Source organism: Dasypus novemcinctus, chromosome 13 (assembly GCF_030445035.2).
Source record: "Dasypus novemcinctus isolate mDasNov1 chromosome 13, mDasNov1.1.hap2, whole genome shotgun sequence".
In the NCBI taxonomy this organism is placed as follows: Eukaryota; Metazoa; Chordata; class Mammalia; order Cingulata; family Dasypodidae; genus Dasypus; species Dasypus novemcinctus.
In genome coordinates this window covers 32,289,991-32,312,273 of record NC_080685.1, presented here as the reverse complement: position 1 = coordinate 32,312,273, position 22,283 = coordinate 32,289,991, and the positions used below count along the sequence as shown (strand labels likewise).

The 22,283-nt window shown below is 41.8% G+C and overlaps 1 pseudogene; it reads right to left on the bottom strand.

The window, feature by feature from the left end:
* Nucleotides 1-850: 850 nt before the first annotated feature.
* LOC101447281 (cysteine dioxygenase type 1 pseudogene) lies at nt 851-13,737 on the bottom strand (annotated as a pseudogene).
* Between the last annotated feature and the right edge of the window lie 8,546 nt (nt 13,738-22,283).

Here is a 22,283-nt window from a genome sequence, read left to right as displayed (position 1 = left end):
TTCATGAGAACAAGAAACAATTTTACTAGGCCTGACTCATTTTAAGTTCATGTACTTATATTTTTTCTAATTCTTTTATAAAGCTATGATTTAGAAACTGTGGTAGCTTGAATTATGTACCCCAATATAGGCATGTTCTTTTTTTTTTTCAAATTCAGTTTTATTAAAATTATTTGGCAATTTTGGTAGCAGTACAAAGTCTTTGATTATGACTACTGGACACATTAGACATAAGTTTATGTTTTGGTTTGTTTTAGGTTGGGATACATGTACTTTCTAAATCCCCTACCCCACATTTCATTACTTAATGGCAAAATGCCTTAAGTTTCTCTATCTATAATAACTTATTATTCATAGAAAAGGAATTTGTAAAATAAGATTGAAAAAAATAAAATCCACAGATTTTTTAAAAGTCTCCTTAATTAAGAACATACAACTATATTAGACATGCACATTTACTCCTCCAGGTACCAAGGCATGCATTTGATGTTTGTAGTTTCTTTTTTTTTATTTATTGCTCATTACAGTTCAGAGATCAAAGGGATTCCAAAAGCTATAAAAACTCTTACTGACACTCGCAGTATGGGTCCAATGACATTAAAGGACAGAACCAGGACAGCACTTGATTCAGCCTTTAAAATCACAAAGACTTTTTCCTTTGATGGGACTTTTCTTCTGCTCAGGTTACTATTTGCTCATTTAATGCCTTAAAATTAGCTTCTGCCCTAGAATAGACCTAAGTATTGGCTTATTTAAGAATATTACTGGACAGCAAATGGTGGGAGGCCTTCCTCTCCATAGCAAAATGCTCAAGAGACCTAAAGTAAAACTTTAGAGGGTTCAGTGCTCCTTAGTTGTTCTCCAGTGAACCTGAATTTGTGAATGGAGTCCTGATTCAAAATTTGCTGTGGAATGTCATGGTGACTTGGTTTTTATGTCCTGTTCTTTGATCAAAGGCGTGGCATGTATCCAAAGGTGGACTGTACAAGCGAAGGCTCACAGCAGGTTCCATGTGGCTGATAGTCTCTACCGGATGCAAACCAATGGAATCATTGAGGTAGGGACGCTGGTTTCCCCTCAAGATTCTTTCAGACTTCTTGATCATCTCATTGGGTTTTTTATCTGGCGAGGCAAATAGTGTCTCCTTTAGATTTCTCTGCAGCCTCTTCATAAAGCAGTGGGAGTCAGTGGGATTGTGGATACTGCTGCCATGGCCTTCACCCCAACACAGAATCATCAGATTAAATTTCCCATTTCCTTGATCCACAAGATTTCATGTATACCTGTCCTGGTCGAACTTGGCATACTCTCATAGGCTTCCACGACAGCCTGTACCTCCTCAATGCTGACCTCGTCGCAGGTGAACAGCTGGTACAGGATGCGGATCAGGTCGGCCAGGGTGCGTGGCTTTAGCACTTCGGTCTGCTCCAAGCAGTGCTGGTTGCGCGCATCTCACTGCTGGGTTGCGGTGGAGGAATTAAGTCAGCCACAGGACCCTTGCTGCTGGCTAGACAGCTACACACACACACACACACACACACACACACACAGCCGCCAAATGCTCAAGTGCCAAAATGTAAAGAAACCCCTGCAAAGATACCAAGAGCCCCCCAGTAGCATGATAGGTCTGGGCTCACAGAGGACAAGTGATACACACTAATCAGGACCAAATCTCTAGACGTGTTTTGTTTTGTTTTGTTTTGTTGCCCCGCCTCTAAATATATATATATTTTTGCCCCGCCTCTAAATATCTTTTTTTTTCTGTTTTTTTTCTTCTTTATTTTCTTTTAAATGTTACATTTAAAAAATATAAGGTGCCCATATACCCCCCACCCCACCCACGCCACCCCTCCCACATCAACATACTCTTCCATCATTGTGGCACATCCACTGCACCCAGCAAATACATTCTGGAGAACCGCTGCTGCACATGGACAGTGGTCCATATTGTCACCAACACTCTCCCCCAGTCCACCCAGTGGGCCATGACAGGACACACAACGTCCAGCATCCATCCCTGCAGCACCACCTAGGACAACTCCAAATCCTGAAAATGCCCCCACACCATATCTCTTCTTCCCTCTCCCAACCATCAGCAGACACCGTGGCCACCCTCTCCATATCACTACTACAATTTCTTCCCTTACTAATCACAATAGTTCCCCAGCAGAACACCAGTGAGCCCACTCTAGTCCATACTCTATTCCTCCATCTTGTGGACCTAGGATGGCTATGTCCAGTCCCCCTCTACATCAAGAGGGGGTTTAGATTCCACATGTATGATGGATGCAATTCTCCTGCTTGCAGCTATAGGCACTCTTGGCTCCCTGGTGTGGTGGTTGACCCTCTTCACCTCCTGTCAGCTGGCCAGGGTAAGTCCAAGAAATCGGAGGGTAGGAGCTGCAAGTCTGCTGAGGCCCAGGGCCTGGCTGTCACATGGACAGTTCAGAGATTCAGGTCTTCTGAGTATACACCAACCCAAATGCCAACCACAGGTCCAGTAAAAGTAACAGAAGAGACATGTATAGAAAGGTTATATCTGAGTTCAACTCCATCACACTCAGGGATACAAACTCCAAAGTAGGGCCAACTGACATGGCCCTGAACTTCAGAGCCATCTGCCTTGACCATAGAACCTATGGGTCTCTGCAGCCCTCAGGAGAACCAGCACCTGGGTTTCCATCTACCCTGGCTGTCTCTGGTACCCTGCTGAGACATGCATAAGCATCACCCTCTGATGACTTCCCAACTCTTTTGGAGACTCATAGCCATATAAACTCATTTGTCCTTTCCATTTCCCCCTTTTATCAAAGGTCAAAATGTAGTTTTTAACACCTGATATTACATGTAGGCTGAGATATTCTGCTGGTCTGAGTTGACCTCTTTGTTCATGGTCTTTTTGTAGTTACATCATCAGCTGTTGCTTGGTAGTAATCCCTTGATGCCAGGGAGGCTCATCCCCAGGAGTCATGTCCCATGCTGGGGGGAAGGCAATGCATCTACACGCTGAGTTTGGCTTAGAGAGTGGACACATTTGAGCAACATGGAGGCTCTCAGGAGGTAACTCTTATGCACCCCACAGCTATAGACCTAGTTCAAATTTTAGGTACACGGGCTCATAATTGGAGCCATCAGTATCAAATGCTCATCATTGGACCATCAATCTTTATCAGTCTTTGCCATTGCACTTAGGGAATTGTTGTTGTTCCATTGGGGTATGTGATAGACCTCCCTGGTCAAGAATTCAGCACTCTCTCATATGTCGTTTCCAACTGAGACCAATATGAAAATGTCCAAACCTTTCTATGTACCCTGTATATATGCCCTGGAGAACTCCCTCCCAACCATGTGCCCTCCACCAATGACACCCCACACAAGTGCTCCTTCCCCACCATAGTTGAACCTCTCTGTACTCCAAAATTTCTTCAAAAAGGAAACCCAATATATTGCCAGGTTCCATTAATAGAAAAATGGAATATAGTGATGGGTTTAAAGGTTAGATATAGAATACATAGAAATTTAGAAAAATTAAATAAAGGAAAAATAAACTGGGGTATCAAAGAAATGAAAAAGTGAAAAAGCTTTGTTTTTGACATTTTGCCTTTCATCACTGCTACAGGTGTTGTCCTGTATGTACAATGGTAAGGCAATTTCTTCAATTTCTTCCTCAGCGTCTACCTCCTTTCTTTTTTTTCTCCTGACTATTAAGTTTCTCTTGACAAAAGTTTTAGATCGCAGTAATTCACATATACAATATATGGTACTCCCATATATCCAACATCAAACCCTTTGTTCCTCCCCCAACAGTAATCTTTTTATGTGTTCATACTATATTTGCTGCAGCTAATGTACAGATATTGAAACAAGAGCTTTCAAACATGGTTCTATTTGGGTTTACATCATGGTTTATATTTTAGACTATACAATTTTCTAAATTTTTAGTTATCTTATGTTTTACATTATGGTTTACATTTTAGCCTATAGACTTTTATACATTTTTGGTGTAATTTAACATGATCTATATCCATCATGGCATGATCCTGTGGAACACTTCCATTGCCCCACAGTTACCCTGATTCCATGTATTCAATCCTCTTTCCCCCTCCCCTCAGGGCCCACCATGACAATCAATCTTCATTACTCGAGGGACCATATTCAGAGATACTTGCAAAAATGTTGAGGGCTTGACATACTTGACTGCCCTAACCCATTGGGAGCCACCACTTCTCTCAAGAGATACAATTCCCTCTGTTTGAGAACATCAGTCCTCCCCAGGATGTGGGTATACCTTCACTCTCATTCTATGGGTCTCCACCCAATGATATAACCCACTCTGACAAAATGAGCACTCACACACTTCCCAGAAGCTTGCCCTGTGTCAGATACCCCCCCTTAAGCATCCCAAACATGCAACCTTCCATATTACATTCTCTAAAGGGTTTTCTCTGCACCACAATTTCTTTTTTTTTAAAGATTTATTTTATTTTATTTATTTCTCTCCCCTTCCCCCCACCCCAGTTGTCTGTTCTCTGTGTCTATTTTGCTGCATGTTCTTCTTTTTGTCCCCTTCTGTTATTGTAAGCGGCATGGGAATCTGTGTTTCTTTTTGTTGTGTCATCTTGTTGAGTTAGCTCTCCGTGTGTGCAGCACTATTCCTGGGCAGGCTGCCCTTTCTTTTGCGCTGGGTGGCTCTCCTTATGGGGGGTACTCCTTGCGCGTGGGGCTCCCCTATGCGGGGAACACCCCTGCATGGCAGAGCACTCCTTGAGCACATCAGCACTGCACGTGGGCCAGCTCCACAAGGGTCAAGGAGACCCGGGGTTTGAACCGCGGACCTCCCATGTGGTAGATGGACGTCCTAACCACTGGGCCACATCCGCTTCCCTGCACCACAATTTCAACCACATACCTGACAATCTCCCATGATCAAATGTTCCCCTCACTCTCTCCCTAATTTCTTGGGCAATCTGACCCATCCGCCCATCCCTAGTGCCCCTAAAGCCCACACAGCCCCACCCAAAGTTATCCCTATGCCCCCATTTTATCCCTTCCCTGTACAAATACTTACCTCCAGCTTATCGTAGATTTCACCCAAGTAGCTGTCAGCTCACAACCTTCCTCCACCCTCCATCTACCTTAAAGTTTATCATCCAGTCTCTAACTCTTTGAGACATCTTGGTTTACTTATTTCACATAAGAGAGGTCATGTAGTATTTGTCCTTCAATGCCTGGGTTGCTTCACTCAACATAAGATTCTCAAGATTCATCCATGACGGCGGCGGACTTGGCCCAGTGGTTAGGGCCACTGGCGGGGCGGGGGGAGAGGAGAGAAATAAATAAATAAAATAAAATAAAAAAGATTCATCCATGTTATCACATGTGTTTGTACTGAATTTGTTCTTATAGCTGAGTAGTATTCCATCGTATGTATATACCACATTTTATTTATCCACTCATCTGTTGATGGGCATTTGGGTTGATTCCAACTTTTGGCAATAGTGAATAGTGCTGCTATGAACATTGGTGTGCATATATCAGTTTGTGAACTTGTTTTCAGATCTTCTGGGTATATACCCAGCAGTGGAATTGCTGGGTTGTATGGCAAATCTATAGCTAGTTTTTTGAGAAACTGCCAAACTGTCCTCCAGAATAGCTGGATCCTTCTGCATTCCCACCAGCAGTGGATAAGTGTTACTATTCCTCCACATCCTCTCCAACAATTGTAGTCTTCTGATTTTTTTATAGCTGCCAGTCTTATGGGAGTAAGACGGTATCTCATTGTTGTTTCGATTTGCATTTCCCTAATAGCTAGGGATTTTGAGCATTTTTTCATGTGTTTTTTAGCCATTTGTATGTCATCTTTGGAGAAGTGTCTGTTCAAATCTTTTCCCCATTTTTTAAATGGGCTGTTTGTCTTTTTATTTTCAAGATATAGGAGTTCTTTATATATGCAAGATATATATAAGTCTCCTATCAGATATATGGCTACCAAATATTTTCTCCCATTGTGTAGGCTCTCTTTCCACTTTCCTGACAAACTCCTTTGAGGTGCAGAAGGCTTTAATTTTGGGGAAGTCCCATTTATCTATTTGTTCTTTTGCTGCTCATGCTTTTGGCGTGAAGTTCATGAAGCCGTTTCCTATTACAAGGTCCTATAGATGCTTCCGTACTATGCTTTCCAAGGTCTTTATGGTCTTGGGTCTTATATTTAGGTCTTTGATCCATCTTGAGTTGATTTTTGTATAAGGTCTAAGTAGGTAATCCTCTTTCATTCTTTTACATATGGATATCCAATTCTTCAGGCACCATTTGTTGAAGAGGCCATTCTCTCCCAGTTGAGAGGGTTTGGTGGCCTTGTCAAATACCATATGGCTATATATATGAGGATCTATCTCAGAACTCTCAATTCGGTTCCATTGGTCAATGTGTCTATCTTTGTGCCAATACCATGCTGTTTTCACTACTGTAGCTTTGTAGCATGTTTTGAAGTCAGGTAGTGTGATTCCTCCAATTTCATTTTTCTTTTCCAATATGTCTTTGGCTATTTGGGGCCTCTTTCCTTTCCAAATAAATTTCATAGTTAATTTCTCTAGTACATTAAAGAATGATGTGTTGATTTTTATTGGGATTGCATTGAAACTGTAGATCAGTTTTGGTAGGATAGACATCTTAACAGTATTTAGTCTTCCTATCCATGAACAGGGAATAGTCTTCCATTTATTTATTTATTTATTTATTTATTTATTTATTTATTTTGGGGGTATTTATTTTTTTGTCTTTATTAATTTTTTTAATATTACATTCAAAAAATATGAGGTCCCCATATACCCCCCACCTCCCTTACCCCACTACTCCCCCCATAGCAACATTCTTTTCCATCATCATGAGATAGTCATTGCATTTGGTGAATACATCTCTGAGCATCACTGCACCTCCTGGTCAATGGTCCACATCATAGCCCACACTCTCCCAGGTTCCATCCAGTGGGCCATGGGAGGACCTACAATGTCCAGTAATTGTCCCTGCAGCACCAACCAGGACAACTCCAAGTCCCAAAAAAGCCTCCATATCTCATCTCTTCCTCTCATTCCCCTCACCCAGCAGCCACCGTGGCCACTTTCTCCACATAAATGCCACATTTTCTTCGATTACTAATCACAATAGTTCATGAATAGAATATCAATAAGTCCACTCTAATCCATATTCTATTCCTCCATCCTGTGGACCTTGGATTGGTTGTGTCCACTCCACATCTATGTCAAGAGGGGGCTTAGATTCCACATGGATGCTAGATGTAATCCTCCTGCTTTCAGTTGTAGTCACTTTTGGCTCCATGGTGTGGTGGTTGACCTTCTTCAACTCCATGTTAGCTGAGTGGGTTAAGTCCAATAAACCAGAGTGTAAGAGCTGAAGTCTGTTGAGGCTCAAGGCCTGGCTATCATATGGTCAGTCCAGAGTTTCAGATCCCCTGGGTATATATTAAACCCCAGCACCAACTACAATTCTGGTAAAGTAACAGGAAAGGCTTGTGAAAAGAGATCACATCTGAGTCCAGCTCCATCACACAGAAACACCAACTCCAAAGAAGGGCCAGCTGACATGGCACTGAACTCCATCTGCCATGACCATAAAACCTGTGGATCTTCTTCCATTTATTTAGGTCTTCTTTGATTTCCTTGAACAGTGTTGTGTAGTTTTCTGCATATGTCTTTTACCTCTTTAGTTAAATTTATTCCTACGTATTTGATTTTTTTTATGTACTATTGTGAATGGTATTTGATTCCTGATTTCCTCCTCAGATTGCTCATTATTGGTGTACAGTAATGCTACTGATTTTTGGGCATTTATCTTGTAACCTGCAACTTTACTGAACTCAATTATAAATTCTAAAAGCTTTGTTGTAGACTTCTCGGGGTTTTCTATGTATAGGATCATATCATCTGCAAATAGTGAAATTTTGAGTTCGTCCTTTCCAATTTGGATGCCTTTTATGTCTGGTTCTTGCCTCAGTGCTCGAGCAAGTACTTCTAAGACTATGTTAAATAGGAGGGGTAATAGTGGGCATCCTTGTCTTGTTCCTGATCTTAGAGGGAAAGATTTTAGGATTTCACCATTGTAAATAATGTTAGCTGTGGGTTTTTCATATATACTATTTATCATGTTCAGAAAGTTTCCTTCTATTCCGATCTTTTGCAGTGTTTTTATCAAGAAAGGGTGCTGTATTTTGTCAAATGCTTTTTCTGCATCTATAGATATGATCAAGTAATTTTTTTCCTTCAATCTGTTTATGTGGTGTATTACATTAATTGATTTTCTTATGTTGAATCATCCTTGCATACCAGGAATGAACCCCACTTGGTCATGGTGTATAATTTGTTTAATGTGTTGTTGAATACAATTAGCAAGTATTTTGTTTAAGATTTTTGCATCAAGGTTCATTAGAGAAATTGATCTGTAATTTTCCCTTCTTGTGGTATCTTTGTTTGGCTTTGGTACTAGACTAATGCTGGCATCATAGAATGAGTTAGGCAATGTTCCCTCTGTCTCAATTTTTTGGAAAAGTTTAAGCAAGATTGGTGTTAGTTCTTTCCAGAGTGTTTTGTAGAATTCACCTGTGAAGCCGTCTGGCCCTGGGCTCTTTTTAGTTGGGAGGTTTTTAATGACTGATTCTATCTCTTTACTTGTGATTGGTTTGTTAAGACCATCCACTTGTTCTTTTGTCAATGTAGGCTGCTTATGTGTTTCTAGGAATTTGTCCGCTTCCTCTAAATTGTTGTTTTTGTTAGAATATAGTTTTTCAAAGTATCCTTTTATGATAGTCTTTATTTCTGTGGGATCAGTGGTGATATCTCCTTTCTCGTTTCTTAATTTGTGTATTTGCATCTTCTCTCTTTTTTCCTTTGTTAACCTAGCTAAGGGTTTGTCAATTTTATTGATTTTCTCAAAGAACCAGCTCTTGGTTTTGTTTATTTTTTCAAGTGCTTTCTTATTTTCTATTTCATTTAGTTCTGCTCTGATCTTTGTTATTTCTTTCTTTCTTCTTCCTTTGGGGTTAGTTTGTTGTTTTTTAACTAATTCCTCCAAGTGTGCATTTAGTTCTTCAACTTTAGCTCTTTCTTCTTTTTTTATGTATGAATTTATGGCTATAAATTTCCCTCTCAGTACTGCTTTTGTTGCATCCCATAAGTTTGGATATGTTGTGTTATCATTTTCATTAGTTTCAAGGTAGTTATTAATTTCTTTTGAGATTTTCTCCTTGACCCAATGTTTTTCTAAAAGTGTGTTTAAATTCCAAATCTTGGTGCCAAATCTGGGTCTCTGGCCCTTGCAGATGTCCAGCTTTATTCCACTGTGGTGGTCAGAGAAATTATTTTGTATGGTTTCTCTCTTTCTGAATTCATTGAGACTTTTTCTGTGGCCTAGCATGTGGTCTCTCTTGGAGAATGATCCGTGTGCACTTGAGAAGAATATATATCCTGCTGTATTTGGGTGTAATGTTCTGTATATGTCTATTAGGTCCAGATCCTCTAATATATTGTTCAAAGTCTTTGTTTCTTTATTGATTCTCTTTTGAGATGATCTGTCCAAAGTTGATAGTGGTGTATTAAAGACCCCCACTATAATTGTAGAGGCATCTATTCCTTCACTTAGTTTTTCCAGTGTTTTCCTCACGTTATTTGGAGGCACCCTTGTTAGGAGCATGAATGTTTATGATTGTTCTTGAAAGATTATCCCTTTCACTAATATGTAGTGTCCATCTTTGTCTCTCACAATTGTTTTGCATTAAAAGTCTATTTTGTCTGATATTAATATAGCTACTCCTGCCCTTTTTTGGTTATTGTTTGCTTGTAAGATTGTTTTCCAGCTATTCACTTTCAGCCTCCTTGAATCTCTGGGTCTAAGATGTGTTTCTTGCAGACAGCATATAGAGGGGTCATATTTCCTTATCCAATCTTCCAGTCTGAGTCTCTTGACAGGTGAGTTTAATTCATTGACATTCAGTGTTATTACTTTCAAGGAAATACTTATATTAGCCATATTTTCTTTGGATTTGTGTTTGTCATATTTGTTTGATTTTTTTTTTCTGTTTTTGTCTTTTTAGTTGCTCTTACACTCTCCTTCAACTCTGTCTCTCTTGTTTTGTTTTGTTTTGTTTTTTCTTTCTTCCTGCAGAGCTCCCTTTAGTATTTCTTGAAGGGCAGGATTCTTGTTGGCATACTCTCTTAGTTTCTGTTTATCTGTGAATATTTTGAACTCTCCATCATTTTTGAATGCTAACTTTCCCGGATAGAGTATTCTTAGTTGGAAATTTTTTTCTTTTAGTACCTTGACTGTCATACCACTGTCTCTTGCCTCCATGGTTTCACATGAGAAATCAGCACTTAATCTTATGGAGCCTCTTTTGTATGTGATGGTTCTCTTTTTTCTTACTGTTCCTAATATTTTCTCTTTGCCTTGAGCTCTGGATAACTTGACAAACTTGGGGTAGGCCTGTTGGGATTTATGCTGTTTGGGGTACGTTGTGCTTCCTGGATGTGTACATCTATCTCCCTCAATAGGTTTGGGAAATTTTCAGCCATTATTTCCTCCAGCACCCCTTCTGTCCCCTTTCCCTTCTCTTCTCCTTCTGGAATACCTATAATATGTATGTTTGCACATTTTGCATTGTCATTCAGGTCCTTAAGCCCCTGCTGGATTTTTTCTATCTTTTTATTGACCGGTTCTACTATCTGTTTGATTTCAGATGTACTGTCTTCCACATCACTTAATCTCTCCTCCGCCTCTTCAAGTCTGCTGTTATTTGCAGATAGTATATTTTTGATTTCTTGAATTGTGCTGTTCATCACCATCATATTTGTTATATTTTTGTGTATGATTGCAATTTCTTCTGTATTCTCTCCAATTGTTTTCTTCATATTCTTAATCTATTCCTTTACCTCATAAAACTGGTCCCTAATATATGTTTTGAGATCTTTAATTACTTACTTGTTCAATGTTCCGCTCCTCTTCCTGGTTTTTAGTTTGTTCATTGGATTGGGGCATGTTTTCCTGATTATTGGTTTGTTTTGTAGTTTTTTGTTGCTGTCTGGTCATCATTTTATCTTGACAGGTTTAGTCAGTTGCTTGGCTTCTTTGTCTAGTTTGGGGTTTAATTAGTTGTTGTTTTTGCATGCGTGTTAAGTCTTCTCTTTGTCACTTTGTTCTTCTTATTCTATTTCTTTGTTGTTGGCTAAGTTCACTGGGTACCACACATCCAGAGACCACAGGGCCCAGGAACGCCACCGCACAACCGACAGTTCTCAGAAAACATTGAGGCCACTAGCCCCAGGGGGAAGGATCCCGCCAGCCCACAGCTTCCAACCTCTGTATTTGTAAGCCCCAATTCTATCTTTAGCAAGCACCACCTCTGCTGCTCTCTCTCCAAATCAATGTCCACACATCCTCCACCCTGCAAGCCCCCAAGACAGCCTGCCCCAGCAAGACTCCAACCCCACTCGGCCGCCTCTTTGCAGGAGAGGCCGTAAGGTGCACTCACTCAGACGCCATCTTGCCCCGCCTCCTCTCTCTAAAATCTAGACGTGTTCTTAATCCACATTCCTGTAGGTATGAACCCATTGCAGATAGAATCTCTTGAAGATATTATAAATCAAGGTGAGAACCAACTGAATGAGGATTACTGGAGTTCTTTATAAGCAGAAGAAATCCAGTCGTGGTGAGAGAATGCCACAGGGAAGTGCTGGCAGCCAGAAGCCAAGGGAGCCTGGAAGAGCGAGGAGAGAACCTCGCAGGTGAGAGCAGGCAGGGACACAGCCAAGGACTGCCGGCAGCCAGCACCAGAATGTGACAGGCGGGGGGAAAGCATTGCCTTGCCGACACCTCAGTTTTGGACTTCCCCTAGCCTCAAAACCCTAAGCAATTAACGCCACTGTTTAAGCCATCCCCTTGTGTGGTATTTGTCATAGCAGCCTGGAAAACTAAGACAGAAACCCCATGTAGACCCAGGGTAGAAATGAGCTGTTGATGAAAGAACACAGAGAGCAGACAGCACATGCAAACGATGGGGGGCGGGGGGGAGGATAGAATAAATAAATTAAATAAATCTTTAAAAAATTTTTGAGCTGTTGAAGTCAGGGCCAAGAACTGACCATCTGAGGTTAATAGCCCCCTACTTCTAGTTCACCTCTTTTTTTTACTGCTAGCTTTCAGTAGCCAATAAGAAGTAGCGACATGAGAAGTTTAATATACTATGGGGGTTTTTTTCACCCATACTGTGAACTCCAAAAGAATAGGAAGTTGAGTGTTTGTTTACTTTTGCGTACCTAGCCCTAGCACATCTGGGGATGCTGAAGGCATATAATACAGGTTGACTAAATAGATAAATAGAAAAATAATTCTAAAGTAATGCCTTTGATTCTGTAAATGTCTAGAGCTGTTCAGAGAAAAGGTGTCATGTGAAATCTAAAATATCGTTCTCCTTTCAGTAGGATCATGGGAGCGTCTCACAATTGTTCAATGTTGGCAAAGCATATTCTGCTGGATGAATAATTACATGCAAAGAACCTGTGGCTTTGCAAATGAGACCGTGTTTTGGGTTGAAATTGTTCCAAAGCATGGGTTACTGAAAAGGTTGAAGTTGTGGCTAGAGGTTAGAAAAGCATCCTGGATCCTGGTTTCTTAGAGCTTGGATATACTGGTCTTCTCAGGGGGATTCCAAACAACTTTCTTTTGTTAAAGACTTTGAAATCCTGCTCTTTTTCTCCTCCAAGGTCTTTAATGTGAAATAATCCACTTTGAAAGCAGTGAAGCTGTGTCCACCCAGTTGTGTGGGATTGAGTCCCTAACTCCTTGGCAGCGATACTGCCTAGTGGTTGAGTCCAAGATCTGGAGCCAGACTGCCTGGTTGTGGCCCCCACTTCCTGACTGTGGGACCTTACACAAGTTGCTTAACCTCCCTCAGTCTCAGACTGTCTGTAAAGGGGGATGATAATAAGAGCATCTGCCTCAATCAGCCTGTCATAAGGGTATATGAGTTCATCAAACATGTAGTGGGCTAATACACATAATGGACTTGGTGGCAAGATACAGGCTTTGCGTGGGCTCCAGCTCATGAGCTCCCCTAGCCAAGGCGGAGTACACTGCCGAGTACCTGACTGATCACGAGAGAGACTGACACTGAGCCCTGTATATGGCATGATTCCTCAGTGAGGGGAGAAACAGCCAGCCAGCTAGTGTCCGGTTGATCATATCAGACCCCTTCCTTCCCTTTCCAAGGGAGCAGTGATTTGTTCTTACCAGATTCAACACACACTTCAGCACCCGCCATGTGTTTACAGAATGCCTGAGCTAACAACGAGTCAGCCTGATGGACTGACGGCATGGCCTGTCTCCTATAACCACAATGCACGGATCTGGGTACTAAGGGCTGGAACTAATGGCCCCTCTCACTATTATATTTACTGACTTCTTTGTGAAATTGTGCTTCCCTTCACCATAATCCTGGAATCTGCCCAGTTAAAGGTCCTAGTTAACAGAGGGAGGAGACTTCCAGCGGGTGACATAGTAAGAATTCCACTGACCTGGAAGCTGCCCCTATCACCTGTCCACTTTGAGCTCCTCCTGCAGTGGGACAGGCTAAGGAAGGAAACTGCTGTTCTAACTGGGCTAATCAATTGTGATTACCTGAGGATCCAGGGTGGCTACTGCAAAATGGGGCAGGACAGAGAAAGTCTGGGGCATCTCTTAGTACTTTCTTGCCTAGAGGTCACTATTAATGGGTGGCTACAGCAGCCAATGAGGGCACGGCAACCAGGGGTCTAGACCTCTGGGGAATGAAGGTCTGGCTCACCCCAACAGGAAGACCAGATGAAGTACTAACTGAAGGCGGGGCTTCCCGTGAAAACACTCTTGACCTCTACCTTGAAGTGGGGCTCTGCGAGTGATTGTACCTCGCTTCCTAGCGAAGAACTAAGGGTGTCTTTGTACAGAATGAATGTAAACCCTGTATTGTAGTATGGGGGATGGAGATAATGAGAGGACACAAGGGTGGACTGTTTTAAACACAAAACTTGTACACCTCTTTACATTCTTTTAATTCACTCCTTATTTCCAAGAGGGCTGCCTGACTCCCAAACCACCCCCACCTTTATCTGAGCCCTCTTCTTGTGGCCTGAGCCGACTGAGTCCCAGTCGGAATCTTAGGAACTCATGGCCTTCACACCACACATGCTGAGCCTATCCGCTCTGAGTCATTCACCTCCCAGTCTTTCTTTATCGCTCTCTTTTCTCTTTCTTTCTTTCTTTCTTTCTTTCTTTCTTTCTTTCTTTCTTTCTTTCTTTCTTTCTTTCTTTCTTTCTTTCTTTCTTTCTTTCTTTCTTTCTTTCTTTTTCTTTTCTTTCTTTCCCTCCTTTTCTCCTTGTTTTTTTCTTCTTTCTCTTTTCCTTCCTCTCTCCCTCCCTCTTTCTCTTCCTCTCCCTTTCCTTCTCTCCTTTGTCTCTCTTCCTCTACCCCTCCCTCCCTACCTTCTACCATCCTTCCTTCCCCTCCCTCCCTCTTTCCTTCTCTCTCTCTCTCTCATGAAATACTGCAGTTTATTATCCCCAAAGCACCACTAGATACTTTGAAGGAAATGTCTTTTGTGAAGGAAACTTCATTTGGAAAATGGAATTTGCAAGAAGGTCCATTTAAGGGTATGAATAGCAAGATATGCAGATATATAGACTAAAGAGATACAAGGGGCCAAGTGTTATCTGATATAAATTATAGAAGGTTCTCAAAATAATCATCGAATGACTAAACATACTAAACATGGTATTATCAAAGATGAGCCATCAAGATCAGTTACTTTTCATAGATAACTCTAAAGTTTCCTTAAATGTAGTGTCCCTACCAATAGATAAAGTTTGCAAATTTCAAAAATAAATGCAACATACTTCTCCATGATGGATTATTGGTAAGGAGTACAGTTTAGGGAACAAGTCCTGTGTTCAGATGGAAATAACTAAAAAGGAAGTTGCAACTTACATCTGAGAAATAAAAGCAGAAGGAGAATAATATTTCTCTCTTAAAGAATAAGGAGATGAGGGACCTTTTATTCTCTACAAAAAGCCCGTCAGGGATCAAGAGGGTGGAATGAAAAGCTTCAAGTCTCCATCCACTCCACAGAAGCTTTGAACAACCAGCAAGAACTGGTTATTCAAAGCTCCGGAAAACAGTTAAAGGATTGCAATAACAGGGCGAGGGCTGAATCAAGATGAAGGCGCCCCAAAGAACTAAACTGGGAAGAGGATGTGGCTCAAACAATTGGGCTTCTGCCTACCACATGTGAGGTCCTGGGTTCAGTTCCCAGTGCCTCCTGGAGAAAGTGAGCTGGCACAGGGGACAGGCATGGCGAGCTGATGCAACAAAAGAGATACAGAGAGGAGAGACAATGAGAGACACAATAAACCAGGGAGCTGAAGCGGCTCAAGTGATTGAGCGCCTCTCTTCCATGTGGAAGCTCCAGATTCAGTTCCCCATGCCTCCTAAAGAGAAGATGAGCAGACACAGGGAGCACACAGCAAGTGAAGACAGAGAGCAGACAGCAACCACAAACAGCAAGGAATAAATAGAATAAATCTTTTTTTAAAAAAAAGGTGAAGACATCTTAAAAGTAGTAAGATCTGGGAGTGGGTGTAACTCAGTGGTTGAGGACTTGCTTCCCATGTACAAGGTCCCAGGTTCAATCTCTGGTACCTACTAAAAAAAAAATGGTAGGATCTTATGGCACCCTGGATGACCCCTTCCCCATCCCTTCACCATCTCAACATAAAGACAGCCCATGCTTCCGGTGTGGATCCCTGGTCCCATTTCCAGATGGAGCAGAGTAACAACCCATATGTTATTACTGGGAGCATGGGTATCTGGACTGATCGCTCTCGTGGTGACCTGAGAGACTGAACCTGGACACTCATTGCAGGCTTGTCATCCCAGAACTTGGCCAGTGTGTCCAAGGCATGCAGAACACTGTGGGAGAACAGTCAAGTCATGGTTTCCTGAGGCAAGAAGTTACTGGTTGTAGGAAAGGCAGTGCAGTGCCCTGGCCTCTAAGGAAACGGTTTCTTAAAGAGGGGACATTCCTATCCATGTAAACAGGGGAATGCATAGGGCCCACATGCATGTCCAAGACAAGACACAGTCACAGAAAGGATCAGGGCAGCCCCTACTCTCTGGCCTTGAGTTATTCTTTAAGCTCACTGTATGGATAAGCCCTGATGGAGAGCACTCAGATCAATATGCAAAGAGTGGGAAAGGTGTTTTCTTTTTTTCCTTCTCTTCTTCTTTGTTAGCTCCTGGCATTCAAGGAAAGTGCTGTCATAACAGTAACAAGATACAACTTTAAAGAACAGACACCTCAGAATCTAACTTTGAATGATAACACATTAAAATATCCAGATTTCAACAAAAAATTACAAAACATACAAAGAGACAGGAAGTGATGGTCCAAGCAAAGGAAAAGATTAAAACATTAGAAATGATCAATGGTTACTTTGGGGTTTTTGTCTATTTTTTATTTTTTAAAGATTTATTTATTTTCCCCCTTCCCTTCCCCCTCCCCCTCCCCCTGCCCTGCTGTTTTTGTTGTCTGTGTCCATTTGCTGTGTGATCTTCTGTATCTATTTCTTTTTGTCATCTCTTTTCCACTGTTTCTCCTCTAGGATTCACAGGGATTTGATCCTGGGGACCTCTGATGTGGAGAGAGTTCCCTGTCAGCTACACCACCTCAGTTCCTGGTTTCTGCTGTGCTTTACCTTGACTCTCCCCTTCATCTCTCTTTTGTTGCATCATCATCTTGCTGCATGACTCACTTGCTCAGGCACTGGTTCACCACGTGGGCACTGGCTCGCTACATAGGCACATTTTCTCTTCTTTTTCACCAGGAGGCCCCAGGGATTGAACCTGGGTCCTCCCATATGGTAGGTGGAAGCCCTATTACTTGAGCCACATCCGCTTCCCTTTTTTGTTTATTACTATTATTATTGAAATAATGAAAATACTCTAATTATGACTGAGGTGATAAATGCACACCAATGTGATTATACCAAATACCACTGATTGTACACTTTGGGTGAATTGTATGCTTTATTAATATGTATCAATAAAATTGATTTGCTTAAAAGAAAAAAAAAAGAAAGAAGATATAACCTTGTGAATTGCCATGTGACAGAAAAGCCAGGGACTCCAGGATCATCTGCAGCCAGCCTCAGTCTTCAGGAAGAAAACCTTGCCTTCCTGACACCTCAAATTTGGACTTCTCCCAGCTTCAAAACTATTAGCCAATAAATAACCATTGTTTAAGCAAAAAAAGAAAGGAAAGGAAAGGAGAGGAGAGGAGAGGAGAGGAGAGGAACCATCAATGAAAGTCAGACCTGGGACATACCAGACAAAAATTTTTTTTTAAATCATCCAAAATATGCTCAAAGAGCTATAGGAAAACATAGACAAAGAATGAAAAGAAATCAGAAAAATGCTGGATGAACACAAACAGAGTATCAGTGGAGAAATGGAAAGTACAGAAAGGAACCAAACAGAAACTGAAGACCATAGTAACAAAAATTAAAAATTTCCTACAAGGGTTCAGCAGCAGATGGGAAATGGCAGAAGAAAGAATCAGGAACTTGAAGATAAAACAATTTAAATCATCTGGACTGAGGAGCAGAAAGAATGAAGAAAAGTGAACAGAGTCTGAGGAACCTGTGGAACACCATCAAGCATACACATATACTCATTATAGAAATTCCAGAAGGAGAAAAAAGAGAGAAAAGCAGAGAGAATGTCAAAGAAATAATGACAGAAAACTTCCCAAATTTAACAAAAGATGCGTGAATATATATATATCCAGGATGCTCAAAAAACTCCAAGAGGATAAACCCAAACAGATCAACACTGCACATATAATAATCAGTCAAATGCCAACAATAAAGATGTAATTCTGAAAGTTGCAAGAGAAAAACAATGTGTCTTATAGAATGGAGTCTCAATAAGATTAAGTGCCATGATTTCATTGGAAACCATGGAGGCAAGAAGGCTGTGGGATGACATGTTTAAAGTGCTGAAAGCAAAAAATTACCCAACAAGAATTGTGTATGTGGCAAAACTGTCATTAAAAAATGAGGGAGAGGGAGCAGATGTGGCTCAAGCAGTTGGGCACCCATCTCCCACATGGGAGGTCCCAGGTTCAGTTCCCAGTGCCTCCTAAAGAAGACAAGCAAGTGCAATGAGCAGATGCAGTGAACTGATGCAACGAGCTGATGCAGCAAGCAGGAAGCAGGTGCAATTCAAGCAGCTGAGCACCCACCTCCCACATCGGAGGTCCAGAGTTTGGTTCCCGGTACCTCCTAAAGAAAATGAGGGGACACAATGAGCAGATAAACAAGCAAACAGAATGAGCAGATGAGTGGAAACAACAAGCAGACAGACAGGGGAACCATCTCAGGGGGTGGTAAGTGAGGGAGAGAAAATTAGGGGGAGATCTGTGAAGAAAGCATTGGAATAGGCAGGCAGGGCTCAACTTCTCACAGAAGCAATGGAGAAGGGCTAAAAGCTGTCAGAGAACCTGCTTTGAGGGTCAGCAGACCAGGACCATGCTTCATAAACCAAGGAGGGCAAGGAACAGAGAGACAAAGAACCCGAAACGACAGCTGTAAGTTACTAAACCCCCTCGGCAGCCAGGAAGAAGACCCATTACCCACCCTGAAAGCGTGCAGCCTGGAAAAAGTCCCTGGCCCACTGCAGCAGACTGAGAGGGGACCAGACTCCCAGACCTTGGGAGCAGGGAAAGAGTGGAGGAGGGCAGGGAGTGGTTTCTCATCAGTGAATTTGGCCAGCAGGGCTTGCTTTGAATCTTGGCTCTAGCCAGACTGAAAATACGGGAAAGCAGTTGAAAGAAATACTTCTGTGGAAAGTTTCAATGACAGGCACCATCTGCTGGCCAGCCAGGAAACTGCAAAGAGAAAAACTATTTTTAGGTCTCTCTTGTCCTAACTCCTGGGAAAAAAATTTGTGCCCCATTAGTGAATCCATATCCAAAAGAAAGAAAGCGGACCCCTAGCTCACATCTTATACAAAAATTAACTCAAAATGGATTAATGACCTAAATATAAAAGCTACAACCATAAAACTCCTAGAAGAAAATGCAAGAAAACATCTTCAAGATCTTGTAGTAGGCAATACTTAAACTTTACACCCCAAGTATGAGCAACAAAAGAAAAAATAGATAAATGAGACTTCCTCAAAATTAAACCCTTTTGTCCTTCAAAAGACTTTGTCAAGAAAGTAAAAAGGCAGCCTACTTAATGGGAGAAAATATTTGGAACCACATTTCACAAAAATGCAAGGTGTTGGTGATGGGGAAATGTATGAGAGCCTTACATGATGCTTGTTTTGTAAATTCACAAATTTTACTATACATTGATTATGTGTGTTCATGTATAAATGATATACTTCAATAAAATTTTATTTTAAGAAAAGAGGGAGAGGGAAGCGGGCTTGGCCCAATGGATAGGGCATCTGTCTACCACATGGGAGGTCCGCGGTTCAAACCCCGGGCCTCCTTGACCCGTGTGGAGCTGGCCCGTGCGCAGTGCTGATGCGCGCAAGGAGTGCCCTGCCATGCAGGGGTGTCCCCCGCGTAGGGGAGCCCCACGCGCAAGGAGTGCGCTCCGTAAGGAGAGCCACCCAGCGCGAAAGAAAGGGCAGCCTACCCAGGAATGGCGCCGCACACATGAAGAGCTGACACAACAAGATAATGCGACAAAAAGAAACACAGATTCTCGATGCCGCTGATAAGGATAGAAGTGGTCACAAAAGAACACACAGCAAATTGACACAGAGAGCAGACAACTGGGCGGGGGGAGGAAGAGAGAAATAAATAAAAAATAAATCTTTAAAAAAACAAACAAGAAAAGAGGGAGAGAATAAGATATTCCCAGATTCTTGCCAGTAGACCAGCCCTATAGGAAGTGCTAAAGAGAGTTCTTCAGGTTGAAAGGACAGGGCACTAAACAACAGACTGAAGCAGAATGAAGAAATAAGATCTCCAGTAAGGTCGGGACAGGGATTCATATAAATGGCAAAACTGTTGTATTTTTCATTTGTAATTCCACTTTTTACTCCTGTAAGATCTAAAAGGCAAATGCGTAAAATGTAATGCTAAATCAGTGGTTTGGGACTTACAAAGTATAAATATGCAAGTTGTATAAGAACTACGTAAAGGTGGGGAGACAGCAGGGAATAGCAACTTAGTTTGTGTACACTATTGAAGTTAAGCTGGTATTTAAACAATGAGATCGTTGTAGATTTCGGATGTTAAAGGTCAACTCCATGGTAACTACGAGGAAAATATTGGAGAATATGCAAGCTCATAGAGACAGAAATTAGAGTAGAGGTTGCCAGGGGCAGGGGCGGGGGCAGGGGGATGGGAAGCTAGTACATAATGCACGCAGGGTTTCCATTTGGGGAGAGGGGAAAGTTTGGTAATGGAAAGTGGTCAGAATACTGCACCACTATGAATGTGATTAAGCCCATGAAAGGTATGCTTGGCAGTGGCTGAGACGGGCAAGTTTATGTTGTATATATTTCCCACAATTTAAAAAATAATAAAGACTGGGGAACTGGAGGGGTATGGGAACATAATCTGAAGTTAGGTTGGTATCAAAACAAATGAGCTTGTTAAAGATTTAGAAGGTTAAATTCAAGTCCCATGGTAACTACAAAGAAAGTATCAGAGAATATGCAAGCTCATAGAGACAGAAATTAGAGTATAGGACGTCAGGGGTGGGGGACAGGGGGAATGGGGAGTTAATGCATAATGGGTTTAGGGTTTCCATTTGGGAGATGGGAAAGTTTTAGTAATGGAAGGTGGTGAAGGTACCACAATATTATGAATGTGTTCAATCCCCTTGAATAGTGTGCTTGGGAGTGGTTGAGATGGAAAAGTTTATAATTTAAAAAAAGAGAGTGAGAAGGACAATTAAATGCAATACATGATCCTGGGCTGGTATCTAGCAAAGGAAGAGAAAAGGCTCAAAGGGACATATGAAAAAATTGGAACATAGACTCTAAGCTTTAGATCAATGTTAAATTTCTTGAACTTGATAACTGCACTTAAGGTGGTTACATAAGTGAATACCCTTGTTCTTAGGAAATGTACATGGCGGTGTTAAGTGTTCAAGGGGCATGGTGTATACAACCTATACTGAAGTAGGAAGGGAGGGAGGGAGGAGGGAAGGAAGGAAAGGAGGAAGGGAGGAAGGAAGGAAGCAAGCAAGCAAAGATGGGGTTTGTATTATTTTTGTAACTGTTCTGTAAGTTTGAAAGTATTTCAAAGTAAAAAGTTAAAAAAAAAAAAAAAAAAAGAGTCACGGCTACCCGCGCTGTGGTTTTTGTGGTTGGGTGCGCTGCGTTCCACCTCGAGAGTCCTCCACCGCCACCAAGCGGATTCAAGGAGGACCATTCGCTGGAGCACAGATGCGTGGAATCCGCGAAGATCCGAGCGAAATCACCCAACCCGGCTCCGGTGATCGTGGGAAGAGTCTACAGGCTCTCCGATTGTTGACACTGACAGATTGTGGACGCTGACAGACGGAAGTACCTGGTTCCCTCTGCTATCACTGTGGCTCAATTCACGTGTACCATCAGAAAAAGACCCAGCTTCCTTCTGGAGAGGGATCCTCCCGTGTGTGGGTAAGACAGCCCCACGGTCCAGCCTACCCAGGGGACGGCTCTAAGAGAAGGAAAAAGACAAGACGGAGTCTTGAGCGTGGCCTGCAGCGCAGAGGCCCTGTGGGGCCGGCTGTCTTCAGTTATTACAGACCCTCTTCACGTACCCATTAGTGCATTGGTTACTGGATTTATTTCTTAATATATTGGAAGGTGTTGTTTCTTTAGACTAATAAGTTATCATACAGAGTATTATTTTGACTTCCTTTTGTGCATTGTCCTCATGGCTATACTTTCCAGGAAACTTCTTCCTCTGGGCATCGTATTTAATGAAGGTATTTGTGTACTGTGGTGAGGTGGGTGGGGTACGAAAGTGAAAGGGAGGGAGATGATGCATTTATTCTGGATTATGTTTGAAGTGTTAAATGGCTAAGTAATAAAAGAATCCAAATTAAATCCTTAGCAATCAGAACACTTGGCTTCATTAGATTTTGCCAACTATACCAATCATATTGGACTGAGCTAATCTGTTCCTCTCGCTGACACGATTAAGGTAAATAATTAACAATAAAACTTCCTCTCTTAA